Below are 21783 nucleotides of genomic sequence, written 5' to 3'. Positions count from 1 at the left end.
GGATCTGCATTCCCTGGGTGAATAGGAACCCAATAATCATACCTGTTTTATGATTTTAAGCATTCCACGTTAGCATAAAATTAAAGCACATTCATACAGCTGTTGTTGCTAAAGACAACAACCACCTCATGGTAAAATATTATTCTTCCTGAGGGCTCTCAGATACCTCTGTTAGCATGTCCAGTATCTACAGGCATTCTTACGTTTTTCCTGCAGTTGTTTGTACTCTGATATAGGGTCTAGACAGAGCACAGAGACAGTGGAAGGTCTTTCCAAAACGTTTTAGACCAAAGAGGGTAGAAAATAACCTTAAATCACATTGGATTTTAGGACATCTCAGATAAGATTTCTTGCATTATATCCTGATCTCACTTCATGAGAAATAGGTATATTCCTCAACTATCTAATTAATTCACCTATTAATAAACCTCATGATCTCATTATTTAAAGGAATTCTCTCTCTCCGTGTGTGTGTGTGTGTGTGTGTGTGTGTGTGTGTGTGCTGGGTTCACATAAATAAATACTTCAAATCTTTTTAAGCCAAAGACGATCTTTCTTGAAAACAAGTACTTTGAAAAATACTGTTGTTCAACTCCAAATGGTTTCTCCATTAGAAGAATGTAGACTTCTTCTTCGTTAGGGAGACTACATTGGTTAGGGAGAGAGCAGAGGGATGTAGAGAGAAAAAGAGAGGAGGTGAGAGAAAGAGGGTGGGAGAAAGTTAGTGAATGCAGTCAGAGAGCTTGTGTAAACAGTATTGCCTACAGTGTCCCCCTGTTACAAGGGCCCTTGATGAACATGCTAAGGGAGATGTCCCTTAGCTGCTTTCACCCAAGCCTGGCTCAGTTCTCTTGTAATCTGCATAAGAGAAGCATCTTGACATGCTTAGTGGATGGGTGTATTTTACACAGCAAACCACAGCCACAAGAGAAATTCTCCAATTCAACATGACTGGGTTGATAGTCTAAAAAACTGGTTAAAGCATGGAATCATAAAAATGATACTCTCATTATATGTATGTATATATTCATTGATATTTATTATATATTCACAGATATTTATGTGTCATCCTTGCACAGTAGACATGCTGATCTTCTCTGCATCATTCCAATTTTAGTACATGTGCTGCCAAAGTGAGCACTATGTTCACAGATATATAAATGAGTGTGCACTCATTCACGGATTCGGTACAGGAGCAATGCCTTGTCTTTGAAGATGGGTCCACTGTCTGGAATTTCCCAATTTCCTGTATAAACCAGAAATCTGTTATGATTTTCAGGTTCCAGTTTCTTTAAAGAAGATACAAAATCCAAAGACAGCTGAAAAGCAATCTGACTGCAGAGTCCGCCTAGATTTTTATGACTTTCCCCACAATCTTTTAGTGTTATCTTGTTTATACTTAAGTTGCCCATAATTTCTGTTCATCACTGACAAGTCTTTCCAAGACAACGGTGTAGCTTCATAGGAACACCTCTCCTTTTCACACTCATATATCATGTGTTTACATAATATTTAGTTACATGTCTTAAATGGAAAAAGTACAACTGGTGTAAACAGGTTTGGGAACAAACAGCTTGCAGTTGGCTTCTGACTGCACTGATCGGGGAAGTGGGAGGGTCCATGGATAGCAGCTGCCTCACAGGGCACCCAGGCATCTGCTACGCTTGCCGGGGGAGGAGGGAACATGCTTGACTGGAGATGGACCCAGGGAGCTTCTCTGAATCTCAGTTGAGGCTCAACCAAAGAAACAGCTAATGATCTATTCTCATGCGGGAGGGGAAGAAACCAATCAGGTTGGCCCTAGGGAGGAACTGTAGGTTAGTCTCTAACCTGATGCCTTTCTAAGGCGCTCAAGGGTAATTTTGTCTGCTCAATTTTTATCTTATAGACTATTGGATAAACTCCCTCATAAGATGCAGTAACACTGCTGTAAACAGAACAGAAAAGAAAAAGTAGTGGTGCTTTTGACCAAACAGAGAAAAACTGAAAGGCGGAATATATATTATAGAAGTATATATAAGTATGTATTATATAAGCACCTATACTTTAAAACATATATATGTAAATATAGTTTATATTTTTATTATATTCATACATAACATATACAAATATTTTTATTATTTTATATTTATATGTAAAGTATATGTATTTAAATATATATTTATATATAAAGTATAAATATATGTAAAATATATATTATATATAAAGTACAGATTTTATATATTTTTATATATTTTAAAGTATATATATACTTCTATATTATATATACTATATATTCTGCCTTTCAGTTATATACATATGTGTGTGTATATGTCTATAAGGGTATATATACATATCTATGGTGTGAGTGTGCGTACTTATCTGATGGTGCTTCATGAGATATGGAGGTTCACACTGTATCTGAAGATAATTTGATGAAAATCTTTAATCCCTAAAATTCCAGCTAGACTGAAAAATTGGCTTAGTTGCCTTGATTCATTACTTCGGACCCCAGTCTATCATTTTACTCATCATCACTGCTATATAGGGTTTGGATAAACAGGTTTTGGATGAAAAGTATCTGAAGCTGAATCCAGCCCCCGGGACAAGGAGTGAGAGCCCACAGTCATCCTTACTGGCCAATTCCACTCTGTGGCCACTTTGCAACACTAGCAGCTGTGAGGGGTGGCATATTTAAAGGGCCTTTATTTAGCTCTTGCATTTTATTTATTTATGATTTATTATTTACATCCTGCTTCCTTCCACGAAGGATTTGGGACAGCTTAGCGCTTCAGTTTAGCCCATTCCTAATCAGTTCAGTCACTTCTCCTTTATCCTGTTATGTCCAACTTCAATAGAGTTGTTTCCCCAGGGTGGCCAATTAACTCGGACCCCTGTGGTCTGGGCCTTCCACTGAGCAACAAAGGCGGTGCTTTTGCAGAGTCTGTGACCTTTGGATTCCTGCCCCAGCAGCACAGGAAATTCTGGCAGCCCTTCCCAGGGCATCCCTTTTGGTGTCAAGACCTCCTGGGGGTGGCATGGGGTGTGGAGACCCACGAGTCCATCAGCAGCTCCACAGCCTGTGCAGAGGGAGCTGAAGAGTAGCCTCAAGGACTCTCCCTGGGGACTTTGTGGGACGCCAATAAGTGTCCCAGCCAGTAGGGGTCTCCATCAATATGTTCAATAACCACACACCCTTTTGGTGAGAACACGAGAAAGAGCAAGCCTCAATCTCAGCTACTACGGATCTCCACCCATCCACCTCCACCTCCAACCCTGTCAAGTCTCTGACTAAATGGAGCAAAGGATCCACAGGCGTCCTTCAATCTGCCATGATTTTGCTGGGCTGAATAGATCACCTAACTTAACTATGCTTGCTTTCTCCATCTACATCTTAGTGATGAAAACACTGGTCACAGGCATACTTAAAGAACCCCAGGGTGATGGGGCGCCTGGGTGGCTCAGTCGGTTAAGCGTCCGACTTCAGCTCAGGTCACGATCTTGCGGTCCACGAGTTCGAGCCCCGCGTCGGGCTCTGGGCTGATGGCTCAGAGCCTGGAGCTTGCTTCCGATTCTGTGTCTCCCTCTCTCTCTGCCCCTCCCCCGTTCATGCTGTGTCTCTCTCTGTCTCAAAAATAAATAAACGTTAAAAAAAAAAAAATTAAAAAAAAAAAAAAAAGAACCCCAGGGTGAGAACTGCCACGTGTGGCTGCAGAAAAGCCCCTGAATGTCCTTGTGCCTGAGAGTCGCTCCTATTTGACCATCTTTTCAGGGCCCCAGTCCCTTGCTCTTGCTTTTCTTTGTAAGAATGGCAGCCGCTGATCTCAATGCCTATTACTTTCCCCCGACAGTGAATAAAGCACTGCATTCAATCATCTATTCTTGTTAGCTAGCCTGCACTCCTGGTAATTCTGCTCCCTGAGAGGATAAATAGCATTAGGCACCTAGTACACAGTTGTCCATGTAAGGGATTGTCCTCAGACAAAACAGAGATGCCTCAGACCATCTGAACATATTTTTCCATTAGTGAGGACAGAGTTGCATGCATCACACATAGTCTCCCGCCAACCTTTTCCCAACCAATAGCAGACATGTGGAAACAGCTGGCAGAGGCTCTGGGTGCGACCCTTGGCCATGGAATAGTATGAAGCTAACTTGCATGCACAGGGAATGAATCCACGACAGATTCACTAACCACAGGACTGAGGTTAATGAAGAGATAGATGATCCAAATGCTGGCCTTGATTGGAATGGAAGCAATCTTCACAGAATAGAAAACACTGGGCTAGATTCCCCAATGGTCTACCTCACTGGTCTGCTCTTATGTGCTAATCGGTGCTGTGTCCTAACCACCTGACTAACCAGCTACAGACTTGGGAGTATGATAGACACCAAGGGCGGGGCTTTGAACTTTGCAGTAATAAAATGACAACAAAGAAATCTATAGACTGTACATTGTGTATCTGAAGTAGAGGTATGTAAAATTTTTATTCTATATTGTTTTAATCTCATAAGGCAAGTAAATGTAGATCCTTGTCCTTGGTATAAAAATGCATATAGACTGAAAGATAAGATTTGAATCACACGTCTCTATCTATAAAGCACTTCCAAATGCTACCCTTGTGTGGTATCATTATTACAACCTTGCTTGATAGATGAGGAAACTGAGGCTCAGAAAAAAGTGAGGGGCTCTTGGGTGGCTCAATCAGTTAAGCATCTGACTTGGGCTCAGGTCATGATCTCATGGTTCATGAGTTCAAACCCCACGTCAGGTGTCATGCTGACAGTGTGGAGCCTGCTTGGGATTCTCTCTCCCCCTCTCTCTCTCTCCTTCTCTCTCTGCCCCTCCCCCACTCAGGCTTTCACTCTCAGAATAAATAAATAAACTTAAAAAAATTTATATAGGGGCGCCTGGGTGGCTCAGTCGGTTAAGCGTCCGACTTCGGCTCAGGTCATGATCTCACAGTCTGTGAGTTCGAGCCCCGCGTCAGGCTCTGGGCTGATGGCTCAGAGCCTGGAGCCTGCTTCCGATTCTGTGTCTCCCTCTCTCTCTCTGCCCCTCCCCCATTCATGCTCTGTCTCTTTCTGTCTCAAAAATAAATAAAAACGTTAAAAAAATTAAAAAAAAATTTATATATAAAAAAAGAAAAAAAGTGATTAGCCTGAAGTCTAGAATCCTGGTGTTTGACTCAAAGTTGGCTGTACCTCCTGTTTTTTTCATGTTCCTACCACTCATGAGACATGAGTTTGCTGATCAAGTCCAAGAGGGAAAAGACCCCTTCAGAGGACTAAAAAGAGATATAAATATTGTGTCATTAGTTGGCTTACCTGGACTTTCAGTGTCTGCCCACACAAATGCATATTTTAATAGGCAAACAACTCTGTGGCGAAAAGGATTGGACACGTATGCTTGGATTTCAAGTTTGATATAAGCCGTTCAAAGTCACAGGTGAAAAACTGTGCAAGGATCTCACTTTATAAAATGGCTTACTTTATAAATGTGGGTCAAGAGGGGTGCTACTAAAAGACATCATGAAGGGTGCCTGAGTGGCTCAGATGGTTAAGCATCCGACTTCAATTCAGGTCATCATATCACAGTTCATGAGTTCGAGTCCTGTATCGGGCTCTGCACTGACAGCTTGGAGCCTGGAGCCTGCTTTGGATTCTGTCTCTCTCTCTCTTTCTCTCTCTCTCTGCCCCTCCCCCACTGTGCTTTCTCTCTCAAAAATAAATAACCATTAAAAGAATAGAAAAAAAGACATCACGAGATTCTACATTTTTTTAAAACTCTTAAGTTGATGTTATATCCAGTCATTCCATCCAGAGCACACTGAAAGTCTAAGTTAGCCGAACTGGAGAGTGAGTCGTGATGACTGGCACATCCACCACCAGCGGATCAAGGTGTCTCCTCGCTTTGCTGAGCTGCAGTCCTCCTGGACAGTGCTGCTCCAGTCCTGGAGACTTACAGCCCCCTGGGCTCCTGCTCCCACAAACTCCCGAGGAACACTCCTCAGCAGTAGAAGGAACTTTCTCTTGTTCTTTGCAAACAGAAGACACCTGTGGCAAAACTTGTGCAGGGGTGAATGTCCCTAGAGAGATGTGGATGACAGTGTGACAACGGCCTGGCCTTATGTCCCCAGCCTATCACTTTCCAGAAAAAGCTGACCAGTTTCTCAGAGGACTCTTGGTTCCCTCCATTAATTATGGAGAAAATAAAAATAATATCTACATCCCATGTTCCTATGAGGACAAAAGGAAGTAAGGTAATTCGAGAACAACACAGCACCGTCCAAAGAAGAGCTTAGATAGCGGTGAAGCCTGGAAAATGAGATTAGCTAAGACCCTGGGACCGGGGAAGGCAGACTGACAAGGGACTTCTAGAGCAGGCCTGGCTCACTTCCCCACTTCCTCTTCCCAGGCCCAGGCACACCCCCCAGTGATGACACTAGGCCACCTCAACTCTGTCCCAGGGTGTTGTTATACAGGGAGCTGAGGCCGTCTCAAGCATAGTCCCAGGTGGAGATGCAGCACAGGTAAGTTTCCAAAGGAACTTTCCAGAGTCCAGAGGCAGCCGGTACTCTGACAGTTGGGTTCTGTGTGTGTGTGTGTGTGTGTGTGTGTGTGTGTGTGTGTGTGTTCGTTTTCAGGTGCTCTATCCATCTTTCTTACCCTAAAGCACCAAGTAGAGCATCCCCTGGAAATGTTTGCTGAAGAATGAGAACAGGGATAAGGATTCATCAGTTGATTATTCACAGTCCAGATAAAGGAAGGCTCATAAAACAACCAGACATCACCACCAAAAAAATCCCCCGATACACACAAACTTCTGTGTGATTAAGAATGATAAGAATGGATCCTGATAAGAATGGGTACCACCAGGGAAGTTGGCAGGTCTCTCATGAATTGTGAGACTGAGTTCCTAACTATGACACATCTCAAAAGCATCACAGGCCTGTGGAGATACTGATCCCCTCAACCCTCGAGCAGCCGAGCACAGCCCAGGTACCTGGGTGACTCCAGTGTGCTGAACAAATGTTAGCATTCTCCATGTTCTTGGTCACGTAAGGGACCCCAAAACAGACACAGAAATGCGGACCTGCAATCCTGAACATCTCCTGTTTACAACCCAGAGAGGCAAAGATAAATTGGATGCTTGGATCCTCAGGTTCATTTATCTCCTTGTCTGATTCGTCACTTGTGACATCAGGTCCTCACAAGCACCCCGTGAGTGAGGCATCCACTATTTACAGGTGCATGAACCAGGCCTCAAAGAAGCCAGGTGGCTTGCCCAGTGTCATCCTTTTCTAAGCACCAGCCTGGCCCCTATTCTGCTCATCCTCTACCTCCTCCACAGCACATAAAATGTACCCAGCCAGGGCATACTCCTAATTCCTCAGTCTGACTTCTCTTCTAATGAATGTAATCTTCGAAGATGTGAGAGTGGAAACAAAAGTGAAAAGTAAGGACATTGCAATGGGAAGAGGGTAGAGTCACAAATGGCACAGAGAGGTCAGGCTGTAGGCAATGGCTGGATGGAAGAGACTCTTGTTGGTGGGTAGGTTGACTGCAGTAGGGCCAGATGGCTACCTACCCAGAGCAGAATGTCAAACAAGCTTTCAGGGCTGTCAGGATGAAGGCTACCTGGAGACGGGACTTGGCAGTCATTTGCCCAAAGAAGGAGGCTGAATCTTGGGCTGGCTGAGGCCTTGCCGGAGAATCTGGATCACAAGGGGCTTACTGAGCCTCCATGAGGAGGTCTGGGAGTTCTGTGGCCCTAGGTAAACATTTATGATTAATTGGAGAGCTAAATAATTATACCTTCCCTTCAAGCTCCTCTCACATCGAATCATGTGATTCAATTAAAGAATATTCTTGACCTCAAGGTCCTGGAACCTGGACCTCAAGGTCCTGGAACTTTAGGTTCCTAACATTGAACTGACCTGTTAAAGGAATCTTCACTCTGTAGGTCCTCAGCTCCTGGGATGAGTAGGATCTCCCCACCATGCAATCTTTAGACTATCCAGATGTACAGAATTGCAAAGTAGAACCCAAAGAGGACATTCTCACTTCCAAGAGATAGGTGGAAAGGAGGTTGGCTCTGCACTGGCTCATTTCAACAGTCCTCACAGGAAGCTTCCTGAAACTGTCACTTACTCTGCAAGGCTGACTGTCCTACTGGTGCAGCTGGCCCGTAGGAAGGAACTGGTGGTCATCCGATGTGACTGTACCACTGCAGAGGACAGACAGGTGTCTACGCCTTAGCAGAGAACCCAGCACAACTTTGACAGTAAGGCTGCAATGCTCTCAGCAAAAAAAACCTTGACTACAAAGCTAGAAATAGCGCTTCCAGCCGACCTCTGCTCTTCCCCTCCATAAACCTAGCATCTCTCCGACCTTGACTGGCAGCAAACAAGCAAGACAAACAGCCCACACATAGTTCTAGCTGCCTTGGAAAGCAAGAAAGGAATCGGGAGAAAACCTGCACTTTAAGGGATGGGAATGTAACAGAGCAGTGGAGAAACTTCTTTCTACAAGAGCGGCATGGTAGTGTTACTTATGGAGGCAAAATTTTAGCTAATTATCAGTTTCAGTTTCTTATTACACCACAGATAGATGGTGGGTGGACCAGTCTGTTTCAGTGGCCAATGTATCTGGAATGTTTTACAGTAAAATATTTTAATGGCCATTATTAACTATAATGTATCACTGTGAGTTTAGTGAAGAAACTGAAAAATGATCATACTACAGGTATGATTAGACACGTGTATAGATTAAACAGAATGCACACATTCCTATAAAAGGCATCCTGAGTACCAGTCAGTGTGGCATTGACTTCCACTGGAAAATAGATGTTAAGTTTCTCCAGGGAATGGAGAAATGGTAAAAAAAAAAAAAAAATCAGGTTATCTGTCACCTTGCCCTGTGGGCTTGGCAAAACAGGAAAAAGCACATAAAAAGGTAGTCATAGAATCAGCTTTACTAATAATTCTTGCTACTTATTTTAGAAGATATCTGTGCAAGTATTTCAGCACCTCTCTGTATCTCAGCAGAGAGGTTCATGCTGAGTTAGGGAGGTCCTCTCCTTTGCCAAATAAGGCAAGTCCAAACTCAAGAGGGAAAGGCCAGGAAGGGATGACCTAGGGAAGACACCCTGAGAGGGGTCCACCACACCAAGAACAGAAGCTTCTCCAAACAAGTATCCTGGGGAGAAAAGCTGTTGACAGCTTCAAAGTATCTCTCCATATGTCAACAGAGAATAGCCAACCAAAAATGTCATCAATGAAAAACAATCTAGACACAGTGATGTGACATGGAAATCTACTGAATTGATGAAGGGTAAAAACAGAAACTAAAGAGGCGCCTGGGTAGCTCAGTCAGCTAAACGACTGACTCTTGATTTTGGATCAGGTGATCATCTCGTGATTCATGAGATCAAGCCCTGCATCAGGCTCTGTGCTGACAGTGTGGTGCCTGCTTGGGATTCTCTCTCTTCCTCTCTCTCTGGCCCTCCCTCCCTCGTTCTCTCTCAAAATAAATAAAATAAAACTTTAAAAATAAAAAAAAAATTAATTACTTAAAAAAACACAGAAACTAAAGATTACTGGAGAGCTGAATTCTATAGGAAGGGAAGTTAAGAGTAAGAGTCTAACGTTTTAAGGGTACCTGGGTGGCTCAGTCATTAAGCATTGGACTTCACGACCTCATGGTTTGTGAGTTCGAGTCCCACATCGGGTGAGCTTGAGCCCTGCTTCCAGTAAACAAAACCATGAGTCCCACACTTTGGGTGAGCCCCACTTCTCTCTTTCTCTCTCCCTCTCTGCCCCTCATGGGATTCTCTCTCTCTGCCCCTCACTCACTTGCACCCTCTCTCTCTCTCTTTCTCTCTCTCTCAAACAAAAAAAGTCTAACCCTTTAGAATCTAAAATCTTGCAATCTAATTTTTATTCATTTTTCCATGTCCCACCATAAAACTAGCTTCCTCAACAATATAAAAATAATAAATATTTGCTGATCATTTATTATTTGCCGAACACTCGAAGCACATTACATGTATCAACTCCTTTCCTTATCAAAACAAACCTATGTGGCAAATTCAATTATTATTACCTTCATTTTACAGAAGACAACATTAAAGCACAAAGAGGTCAAATGAATTGCCTAAGGTCACACACCTGGTAGGTGTGTGGATTCTCACGTGGCCATTTTGGCTCCAGAACCTCTGCTCTTAACCATTATGCTTTACTGTCTCTCAATGAAAAGGAATGTCCAAAGGAAAGAGAGAAAACAATGCCAGTGAAATAAAATGGGTTCTACCTGAATCAGCTTGCTGGAATAAATTCAGTGAATAAACAAGGACAGTGTATGCCATGATTGCCTCCACCCCAGCACTCACCCCTCCCCTCCCCCGCTGTGGGGAGGCCATGGGACTTGGGCAGACCCATCCATTGATGCAGTCCCTGAAAAAGCATATTGTCTATCTGCAAAATAATGAACTGGCATTTCTGTTTATGGATTAGCCTCCTGTGAACTTAGGAAGTGCAAGTCTTTCCCAACCTTCCATGAGGCAACTGATGAAATCACACTAAAGATCTATAAAGCAGAAGATCAGACCCTAGTCCACAATGAAAGCGAGCCAAACAAGAGCGGTGTCCCTTGAAATCCAACCTGAAATAGTCATCTAGTGTAATTCACTTCTCTAAGAGAGAGTAAAAGTGCTCATTTACTGAGCACTTACTATGTTTGTGTCAGACACTGATGGGTTGTTCTCTGTGCCATGTTCTTCACGCATCCTTCTATATTCTCCCTGGACACAGTGGCAGGGGCTTACCAGCCCCAGAAGGAAGGCTGTGGAGTCCACGTATCACACACCAACACTGCTTCTGGGACAAAACTTATGCTGGCCTGTGGCTAAATAAGAAAAATCTGGACAATACAATAGGAGTTTTCCCGGAAGCTGTATGGGTATGGTACAGAGGACGGTCCCTTATTCTGAGATTATATTCTTCCTACTTCTGGTATTAAAATATCTTTTCTTTCAGGAAAGGACTATAACATTACATGGCAATTTTGCTATTGCTTTTTTTTTAACATCCTTACTTCTCAGGATAGAAGCTAACAACCCTATGTTGAGCCTCCTCAATTAAAAACATTGTTAGATCATAAAATTCCAAAGCGTAGGGTCACTGGCCCAGGGGACTGATAGCCTGGATTTTGTCCAACCTCAACCACAGGGGGAATTCAGAAAACAAGAGACAATCCCAGTGGCTGAAATGTACCCTGTGCTGCCAGTGGCTTCCTTGCTAAGCCCCTATCTGACCTCTAGTTACTCCCTTGGTCCCCAGTGGCTGCTACCAGTAGGAATTCCCTATCCTTCCTGGCCAAGTTGACATGCTGGGCAGAGTTCAGGACACAGCTTTAAATGTGGTTTCCTGATTAACAGAGAGACTCCAGTTAGGCAGGAAGGAGTTCAAGCTCAAATATTATATGTCATAGTCATCTACCGGTTCTTAGGAATGAATACATCAACAGAAATGACCTGGAGCAAAATACCATTCCTGAGAAAATCCCTAACAACTCAGTGAGAGACTCCTGTTACTGCACTGCATCTTTTGTGTCTTCTTTTGACAAGAAAAGTGTCACGTTAAAGACTCAGTTCCTCTAAAATACATTTACACAGAAAATATTTGAGAAGGCTGATGGTGATGGAGAGAAACGAGTGCTAAAAGGAACCAGGCACCACATCTATATGACTTTCTGGCTAAGAAAGTAGGAGAACCCCCAAAGCAGGAGATGGGGTCGCTGACTTGGCTGTGCCATTAAATTCCCCTTGAATCTTAGGAGAAATAATTCTCTGGCCTTATCCTTCCTCACTTGCAAAATAACATGTCTGGTTGCTCTAAATCCTAACATTCTCTAGTTCTAGTCATTGTCTGGAGGAAAGAGCAAGGTACCTTCATGTCTAGAAGGACACTGAGAAATAATACCGAAAGGAAACATGGAGTGCTCCTCAGGGGTCTCAAGGTCCTGATTAGACACTGATGAAAGATGAGCTGGTAGAACAGACCCCACGGGCATCTCTAGGGGGGTCTCCCCAGAGTGAGCTTCCGGCCAGAGCAAGGAAATGAAGAAGTGGGCCTACAGTGCAGGCAAGAGAAGGTAAGGAAAAGAGCAGGAAGAAAACGGGAGGGGAAGAAACAGAGAAAAGGCAAGGTCTAATAGAAGTTCAATCCTCTGAGTAGAGAAAAGAGGGAAAGTGCCAAAGAGCAGAGAAAGAAGGGGAAGAAAGAGTCAGACCTCTACCTGTCATTTTTTTAAGTTTATTTATTTATTTTGAGAGACAGAGAGAGAGAATGAGAGCGAGAGCCAAGCAGGGGAGGGGCAGGGAGAGAGGGAGAGAGAATCCCAAGCAGGATCCACACTGTCAGCATAAAGCCCAACCAACATGGACTCGATCCCACCAACTGTGAGATCCTGACCTGAACCAAAACCAAGAGTCGGACACTTAACCGATGGAGCTACCCAGGCACCCCTACCTCTCATTTTGGATAGTAATAGAATTTCATAGCTCCTTCACCATCTGCTTCCCAAAAATGTCACCAGAGGTAAGGTCCCATGGCATCCTGCCAAAGTAAATAGAGAAAAGCCTCACTCTTCTAGAGAGCAATACTGTACCATTTTCCCTAATACAGCAAACACAGAGGCAGCCCATCTATATGCAGATATGACAGAAAAACAAAACAAAACCAAACAAAACTCCACAAAAGGTCCATAACCTTTAAAAAAGAAAAAAAAAGGATTCTGGGCTAACCTATCCAGAAATAGAACATTTTGATTACAAAATAAAAACTAGGTCAATAAGATAATGGACATGACTTAAATGAAAATCACAGTATTTGTAATGGGCTAAAAATGGTATCAATATTACTGCAGAGAAGGAATATAATTAAATGTATTTTTAAACAGCAGCTCCCGCCCCAGCCCTCCAAACCCCAGCCCCGCCACCAGTATCCCTCCACCTCATCGGAGAGGAATGTGCTGGCGTGCCACAAGTTGGTCTGAAGAATGCAGAGTTTCCGTACTACTTTAGAAGATCCCAAATGACACTGGTTAGCTACATTCTTTCACTTTTAGATCACTGTTATTCATTTATAAAGCAAAGAAATGGAAAGGTTAGGGATCTGACCATTTCATTCTTTTATGGTTTCTACTATATGGCCAGGAAACATGCAAATGGAAATGAAACTGCCACCATTCTCTCTGGTCGACTGAAACACGGAGAGTTTCAGGCCATCATATGATGTGGATATAGATCCTAAGAGGTTCAGCACGGGCCAGAAATTAAGATAAAGGGTAGCTGTGCAAATTTCTGGTTTTCTTTCTTCAACCTGTGGTGTGACCTTGTGGATAAACTCTAACTCTTGAGTGTAATTTATCTTCCAAGCCCTCGCAAGGGGAAGGGAAGCAAAGAGGAGCATGATGAATTAGCCGCAAGGAATAATGTTCTGGATGGTGACTGCAATTACTACGGTGGGCAAGCAAGGGCTGCGGTGGCAATGGCATTTCCTCGGATGTCTGTGTAAAAGCCACAGCCTACGACTCTGTTTATGAGGAAATATCAGTGGCCCTTCCACACTCCGGATGCCGTCAGGGGTCAAAGAAAGATGACGCAGGCTTACTCGATGATGAAAATATTGCCACTGCAAAATATATACGTAGACACAGAGAGACATGCACAGAGTATTTCTTACTAAAGGAGATTGATTCGATATTTATACCGTGGAACTCTCAGAATAAGATATCTGCATGACTACATATCATAGTCACCATTCAGAAGAGATTATTTTCAAAATCTCTTTGTGGGTAGTGCATGTCTACTAATAAGTTTTTTTAAAGAATTAACTCTTTAATACGTTTAAGTTCCAACACACCAACCATTAGTATCAAGGTACTCATTCATCCTTAGAAAGAACAAAGTTACTTCCCATGGAGAAAATCTGCTGAATGACAGCTGAACTTGTCAAGCAAAAGAGAAGTGGAGAACTTAGTCACTTCGTGTTACGACTCACGTAATGTTGAACTCCCTAAGTGCAATTACGTGTTTGTAAAATATCATTAAGTTAGTGCCCACTTCACCCTCTCTTTACTTTGAGCATCATAATAAAAGATATTTCAATAAGCAGCAAGTGGACAAACAGCCTAACCATGAGTCCTTTCTGTAAGTGACTTCGGGCGTTCCAAACCCCTGATATTCTGAGTCAAGTGAAATAAGTCACTATAATAGGCCTTGAGGAATTCTAAACCAAGAGAAAGGCCAAAAAGTTAAGGATCATCTGAGCTCATCCTATCACTCTCAGGGTTGTTCTTATTTATAGTTCCCTCCTATCACCAGGGCCTCTAAACCGTGAAACAAAAATAGTGAAGCAAATGTGTGGCGAGGGTCACTGCAGACTAGGCAAAATTTCTGCGAATACCCACAAAGCGCGGTGCTCGGTTTTCTGTAGAAAAGTGCTCAGTCAACTCAGTCAATGTCGTTTTTAACTCTGACCTTCCATGACCTCAGTTTGGAGATCCTGATAGGGATGAAAGAAAAGAACTAAAAGGTCAAGCAAGTGAAAAGCACTGAAAGAATGCTCAGTACAAGCATATGATACGGGGCACGCCTCTGTCCTGGGAGTCTGGTGGGGGAAAAATGGATTATTTATGGGGGAAGGGAAACCAGATGGCAAAGTAAGCTCTTGACAGAGAGGATAAAAGCTTATGTTCGGGAAAGCTTAGGAGGAGGAAAGGGCAACGGAGTAACTTGTACTGTCACAGGGTGAACTTGGTCGAGCAGTGACTTTGGCGGATTTGGGCTTCTAGCAGGGAGGAACCAGCTGGGGGCTGGGGAAACGGGTGTTTTTGGAGAAAGAGAAACAGCTGCCTGAGCACGAGTGTCGGAAGGAAGTCCTCTTCCCTACTGCCAACCCACGAGACGTAAGTGTAATCCAGTCGCAGGAGCTACTCTAAGGAGACAAAGGGGGACAAGATCGAGTCCCTGCCAATTAGTGCCCCAAGACCTCTGACAATGGGGCCATTCCAACAAATGCTCCAAGGGAAGAAGCACTAGATCGGGACTCATGGAAGGAGTTCTAATCTTATCTATTTAAGCAGCTATTAATTACAGGTTCAGGAACAGGATGGACTGGTGAATCAATACGTGATGTAAAGATTTATCTATAAACAATATATAAACCCTCTATTCCAAGTCTTTTATCTGATAAAAGTTGTGAGTCTGAAGGACTTAATTGACTTGCATTCACTTCTCCGTCAACTTTGTCAGGTGAGAATCAGCAAACTACAAGAGTTCTCTCTGAAATAATCATTCCCTAAGTAAGGGTCCTCCATAACCCCTTCCACTGCCCTGTGGGTGCATTTTAAGTCAGTAACTATAAGAGAAAATCCTGCTTTTTTTTCTAATAGCAAACATTCTAACGGTTAAAAGCCTGTACAGACTAGAAACAAGAATAAACTAGAATACTGAATATTTCAACACTGGCCATTTTGATGGGAAAAAATGTGAAGTACACATTTCCATGTAAATGGAAATCCTACATTTATAAAAGCAGGCAAGATGATTATGTGTGACAAATACTTATAGGCAAATGAGAAAACTACAAAAAAGTTCCCTCTTCTAAAATAAACTACTCTTTTTTCAGCATACAATTCTCCTAAATTCTGACATTTATGCCTGCTTGAAAAAACAATTTAAGTCAACACTTCCCACTCTGTTATTCAACCCTGAGGCATAAAAATTTGATTAAATAGCCTAAAAATGCTTCCATGCACAAGGAGCAGGCAAAAACTGACTTATACATCACAAAGTCATGCTGTAGCTTGACTTCTACCCATGTGCTCTGTTGGAACCCTCCTAAACCTTGAGCTCTCCATCTTCCACTCTTGCTTTCCCTACCTTCTCCCTTCTTTGAGAACATACCAAAGCCTCCCAGTGTGGGCCTTTCTCCCAGCGATCACCCTCATACTACACTAGTCTCTTCAAAAAACACCTTTTCTGTTTCAACAACACCATAACCAGAATGGCATGCTCCTCCCCTGGGTCAGCACCTCCATTCCAAAACAGGATCCTGTAACTTCCCATTTCCTAAAACCTCCGTCCCACTCTTGAATACTCTTATCACTCAGCTTCTCTTTCTCTTCTGGCTCCTTCCTTCCCCCTAAAGACCTCAGCAAACCATAACTCATCAAATCATGAGACAACTGCAGAATCACATGTTCAACAGCCCACTTGAAACCCCACTAGGATGTCTAATAGGCATCGCTAGCTCAATATGTCTCAAACTGAATTTTTGATTTTGTCTGCAAACCTGGTACTTCTTCAGGGTTTCCCATCGCCACAAATGACAAATACTTTTGCTGAGGGCAAAAGCTTGGAATCATCCCTGATTCCTCTCTCTCACACACCACACATCTCATCCAACAACAAATTCTGATGACTCTGCTTTGAAAATATATCTCTGGAATCCAACCACTTGTCTCCATATCCACCACTGCTATGCTGGTCCAAGCCATCAGCATCCCTCACCTGGAATACTGGAGTACCCCAACTGAGCTCCCGGTTCCACTCCTTCTCTGTACCCCATTTGGAGTGGTCATTTACAAAGTCCAGGGAAACTCATTGTCCTTCTCAAACTTTCCAAGGCTTCCCGTCATACTTAGAATATAGTCCAAAGTTTTGGCTCCTGTAGTCCTGTAACCTACAAGTCTACCTTTCCAACTTCATTTCCAACCACACTTTGCCTTGCTCATCCAACTCCGCTCATACTGACTTTCCTGCCATTTTTTAAATGTATAACTCTGAATATTATCTGTGCATGGATTAAATATTATCTCTATGCAAATGTTAAATCTATTTATCCACCTACACCTGCTTCTCTGATCCAGCCTCAGGATCCACTCTCTGTCTATAAGGCATCTCAAGCTAGATGTTCCTATGCCAACACAAATTAGACACTGCAAAAAGGAGCTGTTTTCCTATCACCAGGCTGGAAACCTTGAAGCAGCTGCCAACCTCCACTGTACTTCCACCCACAATCAGCCAGGTGCCAAATCCTGCCATATCCCCTACCACTGATGCCTCACTTTTGCCCCCTTTCTTCTTCCTCCCTTTATTCAGAGTCTTGCATCTGTCCTGGTCATCTCAGGTCTAAAATCCTATGCCCCCACTTGTCTCTTAGCTTCCTCATATTGCTGTACAGGTGTCCATCCAGAGGGCTGGCAAGGACCCTACACCCAAGTTCAAGTGCATCCATGTCAGCCTCCATTCCTGCCTCCCACTACTTAATCCTTCTGTTGTCTTTGACTGTCCCTATACTGTGCAGTATGATAGCCACTAGCCACACATGGCTATTTACACTGCAATTAACTAAAATTGAATACAACTAAAAATTCAGTTCCTCAGCTGCACTGGCCACATATCAAGTGCTCATTGGCCACATGTGGCTAGTGGGAACCCTGCTGTTCATTTCCATCATCACAGAAAGTTCTACTGGGCAGCGCTGGAACCTATCCCCTCTGGAATATTTACTCAACTCCCAAACAAACTGTTCTGGGAGAATAAATCCCATAACCAACAAGCCCTTTCAGCCTAGTTTTACCGAGACATCATGTTTCAGCATTAGGGAGCTCCTGAAACATTCTTCCCTGAGAGCCACCCTAACTTTAAGGGAAGGATACATTCCATGCTCTTGTCCCTAATACACATACACATGGCTTTCCCTTCATAAAACTTTCCTGTGCAGAGGAAATATTTATATATTACTATTCAATTTGTATTTTTTTCAGTGCTTGATTAGCTCTTATGCCTTCACTGTCTGCTAAATAAGGTTGACTATTTTAGGCTTAATGCTCTTGCGGGCAAAGCCAATATTTAATGATGCTGAGCACAGACAGCTCTTCCAAAAGCATGTTTTAATAAGGGTGACTGCACAGTGGGAAAGCACCTGGGCCTTGGAATTACCTTGCTTCTGAGCTCCTGTCCTGCCACTTACTAGCCAGGGATCTTGGGAAAGTTATTTAACCCTTCATTCTCAGTGTAAGCACCTGTAAAGTGGAGAAAATGGTAACTGTCTTCCTCATTGATTTGTTGTGATAATTAAATGGGATCAGACCCATAAATCTCTCAGCCATGGTTGATATATGATCATCACTCATTAGTGTCAGCTGACAGTATCAATTATTTTAGCTAGTTGTGAACAAAAATAAATTTAAATAATCTTGAGGAGGTTAAAAGCAAGACGAAGAACAAATCTCGAATGCAAACTGCTCATCTTACAGAGTCAAATGAATGTCTTCAGATACAGTGATGGATATTACTTAAATATCAAATCGTGGAAAATATGTATCAAAGTCACATAAATTTGAACATTTCTATTCTGCTTCTTGTATAAAAGCTGCCTAGAGTTTCCAGTTCTTTGGAAAATTTATTTCAGGAACCATGGAACCTTGCTTGGCAAGTTGAACAACTTTCCATTAGTTAAATGCAAGAAGGATGATTTCATTTTAAAAGTGAAATGTGGAAAGTGGTTAAATGGGCAGGCTATAACCAATCATACTAGTCTTTTAGAAAATCTGAAAAACAAAACAATAATAGAGAGAAAAAAGGCTTATAATTCAAAGCACATGTGGACATCATTTTGTATTGATTGCTTAAAAGTTCATGCCAGTGAACGAATCAAACGAGAATACATATTCCACACATTTGGAGCCTGAGATAGCTCTTCCTGCCTTCAGTAGCTGAAATTCAGAGGTGGCTGTGTGTACTTACTAGCTAAAGCCAGTATATTAATTCTGCCAAACCTGTCATCCATTCTTCTCTGCTATGGCTTTTGAAGGTACGGAGCCTGTGGTTCTCAAAGTGTGCACCCTGGACCAACAGTAGCAGCATCACCTGGGAACTTGCAAATTCTTGAGCCGCACCCTGGACCTACTGTATTAGAAAAACTCTAGGCCGGGGGGCACTCGCATGTCATGTGTGTTTGAAGAAGAAGCCCTCCAGGTCTTTCTAGGGCCAGCGCCTGGGAAGCACACCTGGGCGGCACCTGGGTGCTCTATTGGGGGCAGCTCTGGCAGAGAAGCCAGTAGGCTTTTTCCTGGACAGACAGTATTGAAAATATCTTCAACTGGCTGTCATTTGTTTTGACACATGATATGGGTTCAGCCTCCGTCTCTAAGGTATGATTCCCTCATGTGAAAGTAAATGGAATAATTAATAACAATCATTAATAATCATTAATAATGCCAAGCAGAACCCAGGAGGGGAAGACTCCCATGGCTCTAAGGCTCTAAACGTCCACAACATGAGGAAGCTAACCCTGACACCACACATTTTGTCTCTCACGGAGAATGGAGTCAAAATTAGACGGCCCCAAATTATACAGTTTTATAAGAGTTACAGACCACAACAAGAAGCAGAGCAACAATACAAAGAATGGAGTACTGCGGCCAATTTCTCCTAATATTTATTTGTAAATTCATTTTGGGAAACAAAAGACTCCCATAATTATACGAGAAAATCCCACCAACTATATGAAAAACAAACAGAAAGAAAAGATACAAGACGCCCTCTTCAGAGGTTTTTCAAAACATAACACTTCCTAACAGTCTAAACTCATTTAGAGGGAAATGGACAAATACGCTTGACCTCAAATTTTCATCATATGAAAGTACTTTTAAGCAAGAATTGCCTTCAATGACTTTTGTTGTCATTTTTTAAGAAGATCTAAGGCAAAATGGAAGCTTATTTTAATACTTTGATGATTCCATAATGTTGACAGTTATATTTTCACAATTCAAATGTGTTCTCCAGCACAGCGCCTTATTCATTTTTCAGTGGGAGGGAATAAAATTTAATATGCATTAATTTAAAGTCTTGTGCTTTTTTAAAAACGGGTTTTGTTTGAAGCTTCTTTTACAAGTGCCTTTAGTCGCATATTGTTTTTGCAATTAAGAGGGTTTAAAGAAATTAGCAGATTCTTTCATAAATTCCTATCACAGATGTGCTGCATAGTTGTATATGTATAGCCAATTTCTAAAAGGAGAAAACTTAACAGTAGTTATGTATGGGCAGTGGGATTGTGGGTGGGGGTGAGGCAGACACAGAAGTAAGACTTTTACTTTTTCACTTCAAATCCTTGAACCCTATTCAAACTTATTTTTGTATATATTTTACGTAATTCTTTTAACTGCACTAGGTAGAAATAAAATGAGCGAACTTAAAAGTAATAAATCCATATTACTGGACCATTAACCTTTGGTATCCATTTCATCGCCTGTCACCTGATAGCAGCTTCCGCTACCTTTTCCTACGCTGCGGTGTGCTCACACCAGATGACAGCAGGCGCTCATCTGGGACAACTCAGTCAAACTGCAGGTGAAAAAACAGAGGCCCAGAGAAGTTGAAGTTTGCCCACATCATCAAATTTACTGATACTGGGGCAAGACTCACCCTCAGTTCTTGAGCTTCTTGGTTTATGCTTTTTTTTTCTTTTTGTAATCATATCATGTTTCCTGTCACATGTTTTACACACCACTTATGTGTTAATCTAAGATCTGAATCATAATCATGAAGGTACTACAGTGTTACACAGACATGACTCCGCTAGAACTGAAGTCGAGCACTGTAACTGAACCCTGCACCTAGGTCCACATGGAGGACCGGGACGGGCAGGGTTTAAGATAGGGAACTCAGCAGTTTTCTGCCTGAATTTGACTCCTCCACTTAATAACTGTGAGACTGACTAATTGCAGGTAACCTCTTCACGCCTTATTTTTCTCATCTGTAATGTTGCAGTTAAAAAGAGTATCTATCAACTTAATAGAACCGTGAGGTTTAAATGAAATAATTTATGTCAAGTTCACAGCCAAATGCCTGGTACCTAATAAGGGCTCAATAAAACTTAGCCAACATCAGTTAAAATTTAAATTAATAGGAGCACCTGTTAGTAAAGCATCCGACTTGGGCTCAGGTGATGATCTCACGGTTTGTGGGTTCAAGCCCTGTGTCGGGCTCTGTGCTGACAGCTCAGAGCCTGGAGCCTGCTTCGGATTCTGTGTCTCCCTCTCTCTCTGCCCCTCCCCGGCTCACACTCTGTCTCTCCAAAAGTGAATAAATGTTTAAAAAATATATTTTAATAAAAAATTTAAATTAATAAATCAGGCACAATTTAGAACCTTGCACACTAACTCTGGCCATTTTTGTAATCTATTACAAACATGGTACCCACCCCAAAATTTGATTGTAAATGCTCATCTTTGCAATGATCTGCATTTACTCCAAGTTTGTAATCTAAGAAAAAGACACACCTCCCAGCTCCATTCTCCCCAGTAGTAAGAGCTGAGTAGCTTGGATTTAATGAATGTGTGTGAACATACTGCGGAATGGTGAAGTCTCCTAAATGAGAGCTCTACTTTGTGTTTAGCATACCCTGAATCATGGCTGGGAGTCATGGTTTGTTCTCAAATCTCCTGATCACCCAGTGATTTGGATGGTTTCTCCAGCTAGCTGCCAAATGAGAATAAAAGGTCCCTCCTGGGCTTGCCCACCTTTCCGGCCCAGTGTGAAGCCCGGGGCCTGCCCCTCCATTTAAGTCCCCTCTTTTCTCCTTTCCACTGGTTGAGAGGCCTCTATTCTCTAAGCCAAAAGTGGGGCAGAGAAAAAAAAAACAACTTGTGAGTAATTTCTTTTCATATCTCGAGAAGGTAGTTTTCCCACTATTCTCTTTAGCAAAGAAGTCAGTCAAATTCCCTGTG

The 21783-nt window shown here is 42.5% G+C and overlaps 1 protein-coding gene and 1 non-coding gene across 4 annotated transcripts in view; both read right to left on the bottom strand.

Moving 5' to 3' along the window:
* Positions 1–21783, bottom strand: part of SAMD4A (sterile alpha motif domain containing 4A) — a 214434-nt gene that overhangs the window by 121628 nt on the left and 71023 nt on the right. The window lies entirely within an intron of this gene.
* On the bottom strand, positions 1034–1141 carry LOC128773160 (U6 spliceosomal RNA). Its single transcript, XR_008417441.1, has one exon. It is a non-coding gene; the product is annotated as a U6 spliceosomal RNA (small nuclear RNA).

This window comes from Panthera pardus, unplaced genomic scaffold (assembly GCF_024362965.1).
Source record: "Panthera pardus isolate Hobbes unplaced genomic scaffold, ASM2436296v1 HiC_scaffold_24, whole genome shotgun sequence".
Classification (NCBI taxonomy): Eukaryota; Metazoa; Chordata; class Mammalia; order Carnivora; family Felidae; genus Panthera; species Panthera pardus.
The sequence above is the reverse complement of the archived record's forward strand: the minus strand, read 5'-3'. Positions and strand labels throughout refer to the sequence as shown.